Below are 12,529 nucleotides of genomic sequence, written 5' to 3' on the forward strand. Positions count from 1 at the left end.
CTGCTGTCCTGTCTTCCTGGACCCCTAACGACCAGACAATGAACAGCACACCGCATAGCTCTGTGTGCGTGAGTGTGTGTTTTATTTCCCTGCCTAATTGTAAGCTTCATTTTTCTCCTGAGAAAAGCAAGAAGTGTGAGAAATGAACACTTGCTTTTTTAGTAACCCGTTGAGCTGCAAGTTGGCTGTTCCCAACTATCTCAGATGGGAGGCGAGTCGTTTCCAGATGTGGGTTCTCCTAAACAGGCCAAGCCATCTTTTACTGACTGAGGGTCTTTCTGGATCTGGAAGGATCCCTGCAGATTCTCCCAGATTCTCTGAGACCGGAAAGAGGAAGTAGCACGACCACGGTTGTGTCCTCCTCAGTTCTAATAGATTCCAGAGCTGGCTACTGGCAGGACCCTGGGGGTGCCTCACCTTCCTCTGGCAGAGAACTTAATATCTGCTCTTTCAGTTCATTAGAGTCATCAACAGCTTTGGGGTTGCCCCTGCTACTGGGCCTTTTACCAGGAACCAGATTTTGGCAACAGGAATCATACAGATGGGAGGGGAGAAGGGAGAGCTAGAGGGCCCTTAGCAGTCCTGGGAGCAGCGAGGAAAAGTCAGATGAAGGGGCGGCGGAGGAGGAAACGGAAAGTTAGTGGAAGAGATGAAAACAGAAGGCCGAGGTAGGGACATCACCAGGTTTATCAATAAAAATGGGGCTTGAGGAACAGATTTCTATTCCCTTCTGTATAATCCTACAGTGGGTTCCCAGTTCCTTACCATGACCACGGGAAATAAAGCAGTGGATTTGTATAACCTGTATTACGAATCCAACACTGTATGCCTGAAACTAGTATTACACTGTATGTTCACTGGAATGTCAATAAAAACTTAAAAAAAAGTGGGGTACCTACCTTCTGGGTGAGACAAACATTTTGAGTCAGTTGAGAGGGATTGCTCATTCACTTTCGAAGCTCTGAGGCAAAGGTGTTTCAGTTTCTCTTCTGCTCGGCCTTGATCAGTTGCGTGGAATGCGTATCTGGTGAGAAGATGACTCAGGCCCCCTCTTGCCAGCAGAGGGGTGAGGTGGTATGAGGGGGGCTGGAGAAGATGGGAAAGGATATCCTGTAGCCAGGACACCAGTTTGGGCGGGGCTGGCTGATGCAAGAGGTTTTCTCTGTGACATCACAGTGGCAGGTAGGGAGCTCTCTGCCCTACACTCTGCCCTACCACCAGAAGGATGGGGGCCACTCTGGGGTACCTACCAGGGGCCTGGATGTCGTCTGAGGAACAGATTTCTATTCCCTTTTGTATAATGTATGATGCCCTTTTGTGTGTCAGAATCACCTGGGGATCCTTGTGAGCTAGCAGATTCTGAGGGTTTGGGAGAGCTCCCACGTGATGCTGCCCAGACCACAGGGGGTGGTGAGGCTCTAGACCAGTGCTCCCAAAGAGAAATAAAGAGGAGCCATACACGTGACTGCAAGTTTTCTAGTAGCCACATTTAAAAAAGTAAAATGGACCCATGCGTCGCAGTACAACAATGATATCTTATGTAGTGGTATAATTCTAGTAAAATGCAGTCCTCCTCAAAACAAGCAATTGAGTTCGATTAAAAGTTCCCGCTTAAAATTTAAAGTGAAATGAACGTAGAAATTCAGCGCCTTAATGGCGTTAGCCACTGAAGTGCTCAATCACCACGTGTGGCTAGTAGTGAACGTATAGGGTAATGCCGCTCTACAGCATTCCCAGAAAAGGCAACAATGTACAGAAACGACCGTTCTAAAGGACTAGTATCTGAAATCTAGTTGGTGTTCATGAACCAAATTATAATAGTACATAATGAGGATTTGCGAGCTATTAACACTGAGATGTAACTCTGAGGCTTGCAGAGAAGGCTGGTGTCTTCCCCAGTATTCCAGCTAAGAGTCTGGCTGGGGACTTCCTGTCCTGTGAGGCATGTCACCCAGAGTGTACCCCTGAGCTTAGCCTGGGTGCCCCTCACTGGGATTCCATCCTCTTTGCCATCCCCACCTAAATCCTATGTGACCTTTGGGACACCTGATTCCCGTGTTAGTCCAGCCCCGTCTTTCCTTGCTCTTCTACTTCTTACCACTCTCTTCTTCCCTTTGAGCTTACAGAGCATGGATGGTCTGGCTGTGCAGTGGGGAGCTTCTTACTAGCTAAGATACCTAAATGAACATCTAAGAGAGGACATCTGATCTAAAATGATCTATCACTAACTTGAACAGAAGGAACTAAACATGCCTTGTTCTTGGCATGTTTCAACTTGATCAGATGTCAGCTCTCTCTAATTTGCAAATTTAATGTAACCCTAATACAAATACCAATGAGCATTTTTAAAGAGCAGGACAAGCTGATATTAACATTCATTTCAGAAAACACATGCGCAAGACTAGCTAGGAAATCCTGGGAAGAAGGAGCTCTGAGAGAGGACCCAGCCCTAAGAGATATTAAAGCAGGCTACAGGCCTCTATGCAGAAGGCAGTGTGGCGCTGGGGCATGGCTAGACCAACAGACCAATGGAACAGAAGAGGAAGTCCAGAAATAAACACAGCTACATAAAGACATCCAGTATATGGCAAAGGTGGTATCTATAATTACCGGGGCAAAGATGGTCTTTTTCACAAATGGCATTGGGACAAACTGGATAGCTATTTAGAAAAATATAAAGTGTACCCACTTTTTATACTATATACAAGAATAAACTCCAAATGGACTGGAGATCTGAATATAGAAAACGAAATTATACAAGTGCTAGAAGAAAGCATGGGCAAACGACTCTAAAATCTGGGTGGAAATAGAGGCTTTCTGATGATGGCTAAAAATCCAGATACTAGATAAGAAAAGATTGATAAATTTGACTACATTAAAAAACAAACAAACAAAAGCCTTCTGCATGGCAAAAATCACAATAAACAAAATAAAAAATCATGAAATGGGAGAAAATATGAGCCATGCATATGACAGATAAAAGGCTACTATCTCTAATAAGTAAAGAACTTTTAAACATTAAGGGAGAAAGATCAAAATTCCTATGGAAAACAGGCAGAATTAAGCAACAGGCAATTCATGAAAAGAGACATGTAAGTGGCCCTAAATATATGAAAAGGTGTTTAACTTCATTTACAGCCAGAGTAATGCACATTAAAACAGCAGTGAGGGGGTGCCTGGTTGGCTCAGTCAGTTAAGCGGCTGCTTTGGGCTCAGGTCACCTGGGATGGAGTCCCTGCATGGGGCTCCTTTCTCAGTGGGGAGTTTGCTTCTCCCTCTGCCTCTGTCTCTCCCCCTCCCCCAACTCCCTCTCTTGTGATCTCTCTCAAATAAATAAATAAAATCTTCTAAAAACCTGCAATGAGGGGGCGCCTGGGTGGCACAGCAGTTGAGCGTCTGCCTTCGGCTCAGGGCGTGATCCCGGCGTTATGGGATCGAGCCCCGCATCAGGCTCTTCCGCTGTGAGCCTGCTTCTTCCTCTCCCACTCCCCCTGCTTGTGTTCCCTCTCTCGCTGGCTGTCTCTATCTCTGTCGAATAAATAAATAAAATCTTAAAAAAAAAATTAAAAAAATAAAAAAAAAAACCTGCAATGAGATACCGTTTCTTATCTGTCAGATTGGCAAAATTAAAAAGCTTGACAATATACTCTAAAGATAAGGCTGTGGGGAAACAGACACTTTCATTCATTGCTGGAATCCAGAATGCTACAAGCCACATGGAGGGGAATCGGCAACGTTTAACAAAGCTATGTGTGCATTTATCCCTTGGCCACAGAAATCCTACTTCTAGGAATTTACCCTAAAGATACACCACCAACAATATGGAAATATATATGTACAAAGTTACTCATTGCAGTGCTGTTTGTAATCACGAAATATTGGAAACTACCAGAATCTCCCAGCATAGATGAGTTGAATTAACTATGGCACATAAAAACAACGGGGTACTGTGCAGGTCTATAAAAATAGAAAGCACCAAATGAGGGAGATTTCCACGAACTGGTATGGAATGCTTTCCAAGAAATATTAACCGAAAAACTGGAAGGCAAGAGAGGATATAGACTATGCTATCTTTTGTGCAAGAAAGAAGGGCAAACAAAACAGACAAATATTGGCTTATTGTTACCAAAGAAACACAGGAAAGACAAACCAAAAAACAATGAAGTTGATTTCTTAGGGAGGGAGGAGATGGAAGTGATTCAGGAGGGAGAGACACTTCTCTGAGAACAAGGTTTTGTCTAGTTTTGACTTTTGGAAGCATGTTAATGTTTTACGTATTCCAAAAGAAAATTAAAACAAGATGGGAAGGAAAAGAAAAATCTACAACTGAAAACAAACGGAAACATACGATGGCAGTTGTATTTCATATAAAGACTACAACCACACTGAAGGGAGAAAAGGACAAGAAAGAACAAATCTAAGTAACTCATGAACACAGTGTTTGACTCTTTACTTTCTGTTTTGGGTGAGGTTGAGTTGGGGGCAATTGCACCCCCAACTCAACTCCTGAACTCCTTTTAGTTAATATACTTCTTTCATCTTGTGGTGGGCGTGTTAAGCAATTTTGAAACATTTTAGATATATTGTGACACTGGGCAAATGGAAATGCGTGACTGCTGTTGGGAGTTACAATTCCCATATGGGAAAGTGACATCGAAATATGGAAAAGTGACATCGAAATATGGAAAAGTGACATCGAAATAAATATGGAATGGGGGAAGGCAAGAAGGAACCTTATTGGGGTGGATTAGAAGTAGAGGCATCACTGTGAACACACACACACACACACACACACACATCTATACTTATAAATATACATACACGTAAATATATAGACATGTACATATTTGTTTGCATGTGTATATAGTGTAATACGTACTTGTGTATTATATTTGTATGTGTGTAAATACATGCATATTTTTTCTAGCTTTGTCTACTGAAAGGGCCTAGAAGTAAGGACTCCCCAGTAGCAATGAGCACCTAGCACTTAAATCTTGGCCTCTAATATCAAAAGCTCCTCCAACAAAGGGCCAATCCCAGAGATGGGACAAGGTAGTTACCAGATGAACTTTGAACATGATGCCAGAAAGTAAAGTAATGCTTGAAAAAAAAGAATGACGAGAGGGCATTTCACTAGGGCAGAGGGGCCACCTTGAAGGAATTTCTACTGGTTAAATCTGGTGTAATTTGAGCATCAGAATAATTAAGTACAGCACTGAGTGATAAACCATTGGGAAAAAACCAGAAATTAATGAGTCTATACTGATACAAATATAGGCAGCAGACACACATATAAATAAGGGACAAGGGAAGGCTCTTGCTTACTGAACAATGCAAGGAGCTGACTGGTAAATGTGGCGAGCAGGCTGGAATTGAAAAACCACCATTTTGAGGGGGTGCCTGGGTAGCGCAGTCGTTAAGCGTCTGCCTTCGGCTCAGGGCGTGATCCCGGCGTTCCAGGATTGAGTCCCACGTCGGGCTCTTCCGCTATGAGCCTGCTTCTTCCTCTCCCACTCCCCCTGCTTGTGTTTCCTCTCTCGCTGCCTGTCTCTCTGTCACATAAATAAATAAAATCTTTAAAAAAAATGTTTAAAAAAGAAAAATCATCATTTTGCAACTATTATAGTAAATACAGGTTTAAACCCAATCATCAGTGAATGCTAAATATAGGGGGAAATTTTGATGAGAAGCAGGTCTCAAAGTGCCTCCCTACAGATCGCTCATTAAGTGCAAGGGGAAAAGTAACTATTGTAGAGAAATCAGATAACCCTTTGACCAGGTGATTGAAATTGACCTGACCGAGGGGCAGATGGATATAGTGTGTCTCCAGATGTGAAATCCTGAGAAGAATACACCATTGCTTGTGTAAGATTTGGGTGTGGAGACTGTGATAGGTGAGTCCAAGCATGAGAAAACATTGAGCGAACCCAAATGAGTTAACAGTCTATTTAAAAAGTTGGACTGTGTGCTTCCAAAATGTCAATGTCACAAAAGGCAAAGAAAAACTAGGGAAATAGTCCAGATTAAGGAAATTAAAGAGGCTTGACAACCAAAGGCAATCCCTTATCTCGGACTGGATTCTGTCCTGGAGGAGGAAAAACTTAAAATTAAGGACTTTATTGAGTCAATTGATATAATTGGAAATCTGATGGTTGATTAAAGTATTATATCAATGCCACATTTACTAAAGTGGATAACTGCATTACATGCGTGTAAGAAAATACCCCTGTTCTTACAAAATATGCAATAAAGTAGGAGCAAAAGATTGTGTTGGAAGGAATTTGTTATTGGTACATTTAGGAAAATTTATTTAAGTATGAGAGACAGAGAGAATGAGAAAGAGTGCAAATGGTAGAGCAAATGAGGTAAAATGGTAACAACAGGTAAATTTGGAAAAAGGATAGATGACTATTCTTTGTATTAAACTAATTTGTGCAATTTTTCCATAAATTTAAATTATTTCTGCCCCCTCCTCAATTACTGAAAGCATCTAGAGATCCCCTAAACGGTTCTCAACTATGTTTTGGAAGTAGATGTGAATATATCCAGAACTGGCATTAGATCCTTTTGGGACCAGGGCTTTTGTCCTGGTGTGGCTCTCAGTCTTCATTACTATCGATGTTTTGTTTATTCTGTTATTGTTCATGAAGGAAAGTGGAACCACTGTTCCTCTAGTTACACCTGATTCATTCCCAGGGGGCAGAGAATATACCTTACTCATCTCTGAAACCCCCATGGGTGTGGAACATAAGGAATAGCAGGGAGATCAGTAGGAGAAGGAAGGGAAGAATGAAGGGGGGGTAAACAGAAGGGGGAATGAACCATGAGAGATGATGGACTCTGGGAAACAAACTGAGGGTTTCAGAGGGTAGGGGGTGGGGGGGATGGGCTAGCCCGGTGATGCGTATTAAGGAGGGCACGTATTGCATGGACCACTGGGTGTTATAGGCAAACAATGAATTATGGAACTCTACATCAAAAACTAATGATGTACTGTATGGTGACTAACATAACATAATTAAAAATTAAAAAAAAAATAATGAAACCCCCACGGTGTCCGAAACGCCGGTGTGTGCTCAGTTCTCATTTGCTGACTTGAAATGGATTGGAAGAGACCAGATTGTTCTAGCACCTGAAGCTTTTGTGGAGAGATCTGGAGAAAAACCTCTTCAAAGTCAAAGAAAGGAGTCTAGGCAGCAACATCTCCGAGATCTCCCCTTTTGGATCTGGTGAAAGGGGTATAAACAGAGCTGGGTGCCGAGTTTAGCAGAAAAAGTGGTTGTGCTAGGCTCAACACGCACCCCCCACACACACACCTCAAAAATACTCCCGTCCTAATCCCCAATCTCTGGAGCCTGTGTATGTTAACTTATACATCCCCCCACCCCCCAAAAAAGGACTTTGCAGATATGATGATGTTAGGGACCCTGAGATGGGGAGATGATTCCGGACATCAGGTGGACCCTTAATGTAGTCACATGTGTCCTTGTAAGAGGGAGGCCGGACACACACAGAAGAGGACGAGGCAGCGCGACCATGGACGCAGAGACTGGCGTGATACAGCTGCAAGCCACGGAATCCAGCAGCCACCAGAAACTGGAAGAGGCAAGGAAGGATGCCCTCCTGAGTCCCCAGAGGGAGCGCCACCCTGCTGACACCTTGCTTTTGTTTTAGTGGAACAGGTTTCAGACTTCTGGCCTCCAGAAATCTGAGATAGTCAGTTTCTGCTGTTTGAAGCCATGGAGATTGTGGTAATTGTTACAGCAGCCACAGGAAACAAACAAGGGCAGCAGTAGAAAAGGAAATTACTTCAACTTTCATCCTCGCCCCCGGCTCACACAAAAGGCTCGTGGGAAGGCAGGTCTTCTCTGAGCCTCCTGGCTTTTAATTTATAAGAGAAACATTCACTAGGTAGGGATTCTGTGAGTGAAGGAGCAAAGGTCCAAAAAATACGTCTTCATGCAAGCCTCTCTTCCCTCTAATACGTAAAGGTAGGTGGGTTCTCAACCTTGCCTTCTTCCCCTGATCCATTCAGACAGCACAGGCGCACCATGATCCGGGGTGACTTTATGAATAATTCTGCCTCTTGTCTTTTTCTTTCTTAAACCATTGTTTGGCTGAGAAAGGATCCAATTCAGAATCTTTTAAAGAAGAAATCTAATTGCATATACTGTTTAGTCATACTCTCCTTAATTAAATTCAATATACGCAAACTCCTCATGAGCAGTAATAATAATAATGATATTACATGATTATTAATAACAATATAGTACAATATAGTGTCATGTAAGACACTATAATGTTATCTAGCTAGTATTTATTGACTGCTCACAACGTTCTGTGCTGTGGGCTTTTTTGTTCATTGTCTCATTCAGTCCCCACAGTGCAGTCAGGTGGCTTTATGAACATTATTTTACCCATGAGGAACCTGACGCTGTGACTATACACACCACCGCCCCTTGACTTTCTGGTAAGTTACAGCAGGACCGTGGTTGTCAGGGGGGTTCTGAGCAAGCAGAAATGCCGTGGCCTGGACGCACATCTTGCCCAGCTTCCTAGAATGACTAACAAGCATGGCAGAAGTTCGGAGAAGGTGACTCTCCGTGGAGGCCCACTGAGAGCGGCTAGGGCTTGCAGGGAGGGATTCCAGGAGACTCTGGGCTCTGAGTCACCAGTGCTTCCAACAGAACTGCTAGTTTCGAGTGGTGAGCTCTGAAGCAAGTCTGCAACCATCTCTGGCATCACGTAGCATTGCGAGAGCCCAGGACAGGCATTTTCTCAAATGTGGGTCATTTCCAGCTTGGCTTTGAAGAGTCTGCATTCTCTCCTGGGTGAAGGGGAGACTTCTTAACATTTGGGTGCGATGCTACTCGCATGGCAGATGATTAAAAACTGCATGGATTGCCTTCCTGCTTATACTCCAGTCTCAAGCCTGTTTATAATATTCTGGCGTTCCCTCTCGCTCTAGGTAGTCGCTGGTGCTGTGGAAAGATGATGGGATAGATTGTTCAGTGGAATGGAGTTGCAGGGTTAGTGCCAGAACTCTTAAGTCAGTCATCGAAACTCTGGATAAATCTGTTTCTTCATCTTTAAAGTAGGGGGTTAATAAAACCTCTCCTACTTACTTCATAAGGCTGTCCATCAAGCTAAAATGGAAAAATAAAAGATAAGAGCTTTGGATTTAGACAGATCTGGGTTCGAATCTACTTGTCCCTTACAAGCTGTATGACTTTGAGCAGGTTTCTTCAAAATCCCTCTGGTCCTCAGTTTCTACGTCTGAAGAGTAGAGCTAATAACACCTGCCTCCTAGTGTCTTAGAGGAGATTTAATGAGATAACAAATACAAAGCATTTAACAGTGCCCAGCACAGAGTAAACATCTAATTAATGGAAGCGATTATTATTAATAGTCCTAAACGACATAAAAGGAATTTGAAAGGGCAAAAGGAAGTGTGCCGTATATTAGCTGAAGTAGTAATAAATGCAAGGTTGTGAAATCTAAACATGCCTTTGAAGATATGCAAGTATGTTTTTGTTTACTAATGACGGTGAGCAAGGCAAATGCTTGTTCGAGCCATTAGCTGCAGCCCTCCAAGCATGACCAAGCCCTAACGTGTTCCCCGCGGCAGACGCTGTCCACCTGTGCGTGGATTGCATGTACTCCCATCAATCCTGGCATTCGGCGAAGCATTTTATACCACGTGTAACTTGCTATGTATCTTCTTCTACTTCCTCTTAAGACTATAAATTCCTTGAGAATAAAGACAGCATTTTCTCTGTGGCCATAAAGCCCCACAGGGCTTGGTGAGGATTGCGTGGGTGTTCAGTACATAAAGTGCTAATTGGCGCCCGAGTGTGGCAGGGATTGTTATGAACTTTTCCTCCCAGTGTGATTCTGGGGAGTTGTGGATAGTGTGTGTGTGTGTGTGTGTGTGTGTGTGTGTGTGTGTGGAGTGGGGAGTATGCAGCGAGAGGCTAATGATTTTCCAGGTATTTGGAGCTTCTTAGGCAGGAAAGCGCACGCACTTCTCTCTCTCTCTCTCTCTCTCTCTCTCTCTCTCTCTCTCTCTCGGTTTCCATCCACGGTGGCACGAATAAAAGTAAATTCCAAAGCAAAACAAAGAGGATTGGTTATGCGTCCTTTCTTTCTTTCTAGAAGTACTGCCTTTCATTGATGCAGACCAAAGTCTGTGTATGCTCTGACACTCGCCAGCCGTGGGAGCTTGCCTATGTGGTCAGGTCACCGGAGCTTTAGTTTTCTTACTCTTAAGATAGGGGTGATGCTATCGGTTCTGTTTACTTCCCGGAGTTGCTATAGGAGCTGATGAGAGCACACATAAGAGCTGCACACCGTAAACTTGATCACAGGCTCGGGTGTGCACACAGGGACTGTTATGACCTCACTCCCCTGGGGGCATGGGTCCTTATCGGCGGCTGCTTCTTGCCCAGAGACGGCAGCTGCATTCACGGCACCACGTGCTTCCCTGCTTTTCGGGAGGGACTGCCGTACAGAGCGCTTTAGGGGCTGTGCCCCCTCAGTGGCCCTAGTTCTCCGGCTCACAAATTGGGCTGTCGATTGCTCCAAACCAACACAGACCCCAGCCAGGCTCTCCAGAAGCAGAAGGAGATGCGCTCAGATATGTTCCCCGCACTCCAACGCTCGTGTGTCGGCGAGGACTAGTCCCTGTTCTGTCCGGGGCCCCGGGTGGGGGCTGGCAGGCATCGAGGCAGCAACCAGCTGTGTTTGGGATGCTCTTGAGGACCCAGAACAGAATTTCCGTGTGGGAAGGTAACTGGTCCCCAACTGTTCTGGCTTCCTGGGGGCTTGCAGGTTCTTTCACAAGCATATCTGCCCGGATACCTCCCTTCTCCATTCCACATGTTGCCAGATTTCTCCTTCCAGATTCTTCGATTTAACTCACCATGTTGGGTGGCCCATTTGCACACCTGGTCCATGGAGCTTGAAGCGTGAGCTAGCTTAGGATAAAACCAGCTGCTGAATGCCACACAGGCCTCCTGTCTGGCCCTCCTCAGGCCCCTCAGGGGAAGGGACACTATCAGTTGTCACCATTACCTCTTTTATTGAGGAGATTTCCAGAAGAGAGGGACGCACGCAGTCTGAGGTCTGCTTGTACCCTTCCCATTGGGGATCATAAGACGTGGAGTAAGGAGGACAGAGGAAAAGTCTGGGGGCCCCCGGCTTCCGTTTCTCAACAGCTCGATTCCTTTTCGCCAGCCCGTCAAGACCCTCATGGACAAATTCCCTGCCTGCCACTCTCTCCATCTCACGACTTTGCCTGGGGGCCATGCACAGGGCGATAACGAGAAGGGGCCTTGGAAACACGCTGCCCTGAAGATTTCTTGTGGACACTTGCGGACCCGGAGGCTCCAGAAGGTGAGGTGATTTTGTCAAAGCCCCAGAGTCAAGCAGAGAAAGAGAAGACCCCAGCCAGGCACACTCTGTTCTCTGACACGCACGGGGCTGAAGGTCCTCTTTGCAATAATCAACACATCATAAACCAGAAGGGCCTTGAGAGAGCTTTTGCTTTCGTCCTCTGACGGAGGCAGCATCTGCCTGGCACCCAGGCTGCGGGAGGCTCTGCTTACTTCTCTTTCCTAAATGACTTTCTTTCCCGAGGTCTCCTTCCCTCTCCCGATCTCTCTTTTTTCCCTTAATTCTTCTCTCCTTAGAAACTGTCATTCAAATGACGATTTTTGCCCCTAGCCTGGTGATGTATTTTCTTTAAAAAAGAAAAAAGCACAAAGCAAAACAAAGCAGAACTGCCACACCGAAGGTCAACGGCGTCCCCAAAAGAACAGTTTCCCTCTGGCACCTAGGGACGCAGGGCCTGGTCCCTGCCTGTCCCTCCCGCCCTTCCATCCCCGTCCCCATTTATTTTGAACTTAGAATCTTTCACCAAGTTTTCTGGGCCCCAAAGAACACCCTGTTCCAAGAGCTCAGTCACTTCTCCACCCTTGCTGCAACAGGCCGAGGAATTCCAAGTCAGACAGAACTTTCCTGCCTTTTCCATTCAGCACCACATTCCTGGGTTTGTTTCCTCTGCTGGTTGGAGCTCGCAGACAGCAAAAGCAGCAGTTCCGCGAAGGAACAGGCTCAGTCTCCACAATAGAAATGATGGAAAGGCAGATACAAAGTATAATCCTTGTACGTACAAACCATTCATAGGATTATATCTCAAAAACATCTTGTATGTGCAAATTGAAAAATTACATGCTTGGAAATGTTTAGAAACCCACACAAGTCATCCAGGAGCTGAGGGGCTGTGCTCGCTCTTTCTGGTGACCGGTAATTTAGACCCAAATCAGGGACTCTTGAGAGTGACAGGATGCGTTACTATCAAGGATCTCGGTGGTCTTCTAGCTTGTACTTGGCTAAGACGAGGCAGCGCGTTTGTCTTTGGGTAGCTCTGAGCAGTAGCTCAAAGTAGCTCCTTTGCCCTTATGTAAACTCTTCCCTTGGGTTTGTCAGGCAAGGTCTCGTCCCTCTTCCCAGGAGAACAGATCAGGTA

This window comes from Ursus arctos, unplaced genomic scaffold (genome assembly GCF_023065955.2).
Source record: "Ursus arctos isolate Adak ecotype North America unplaced genomic scaffold, UrsArc2.0 scaffold_26, whole genome shotgun sequence".
Taxonomy (NCBI): domain Eukaryota; kingdom Metazoa; phylum Chordata; class Mammalia; order Carnivora; family Ursidae; genus Ursus; species Ursus arctos.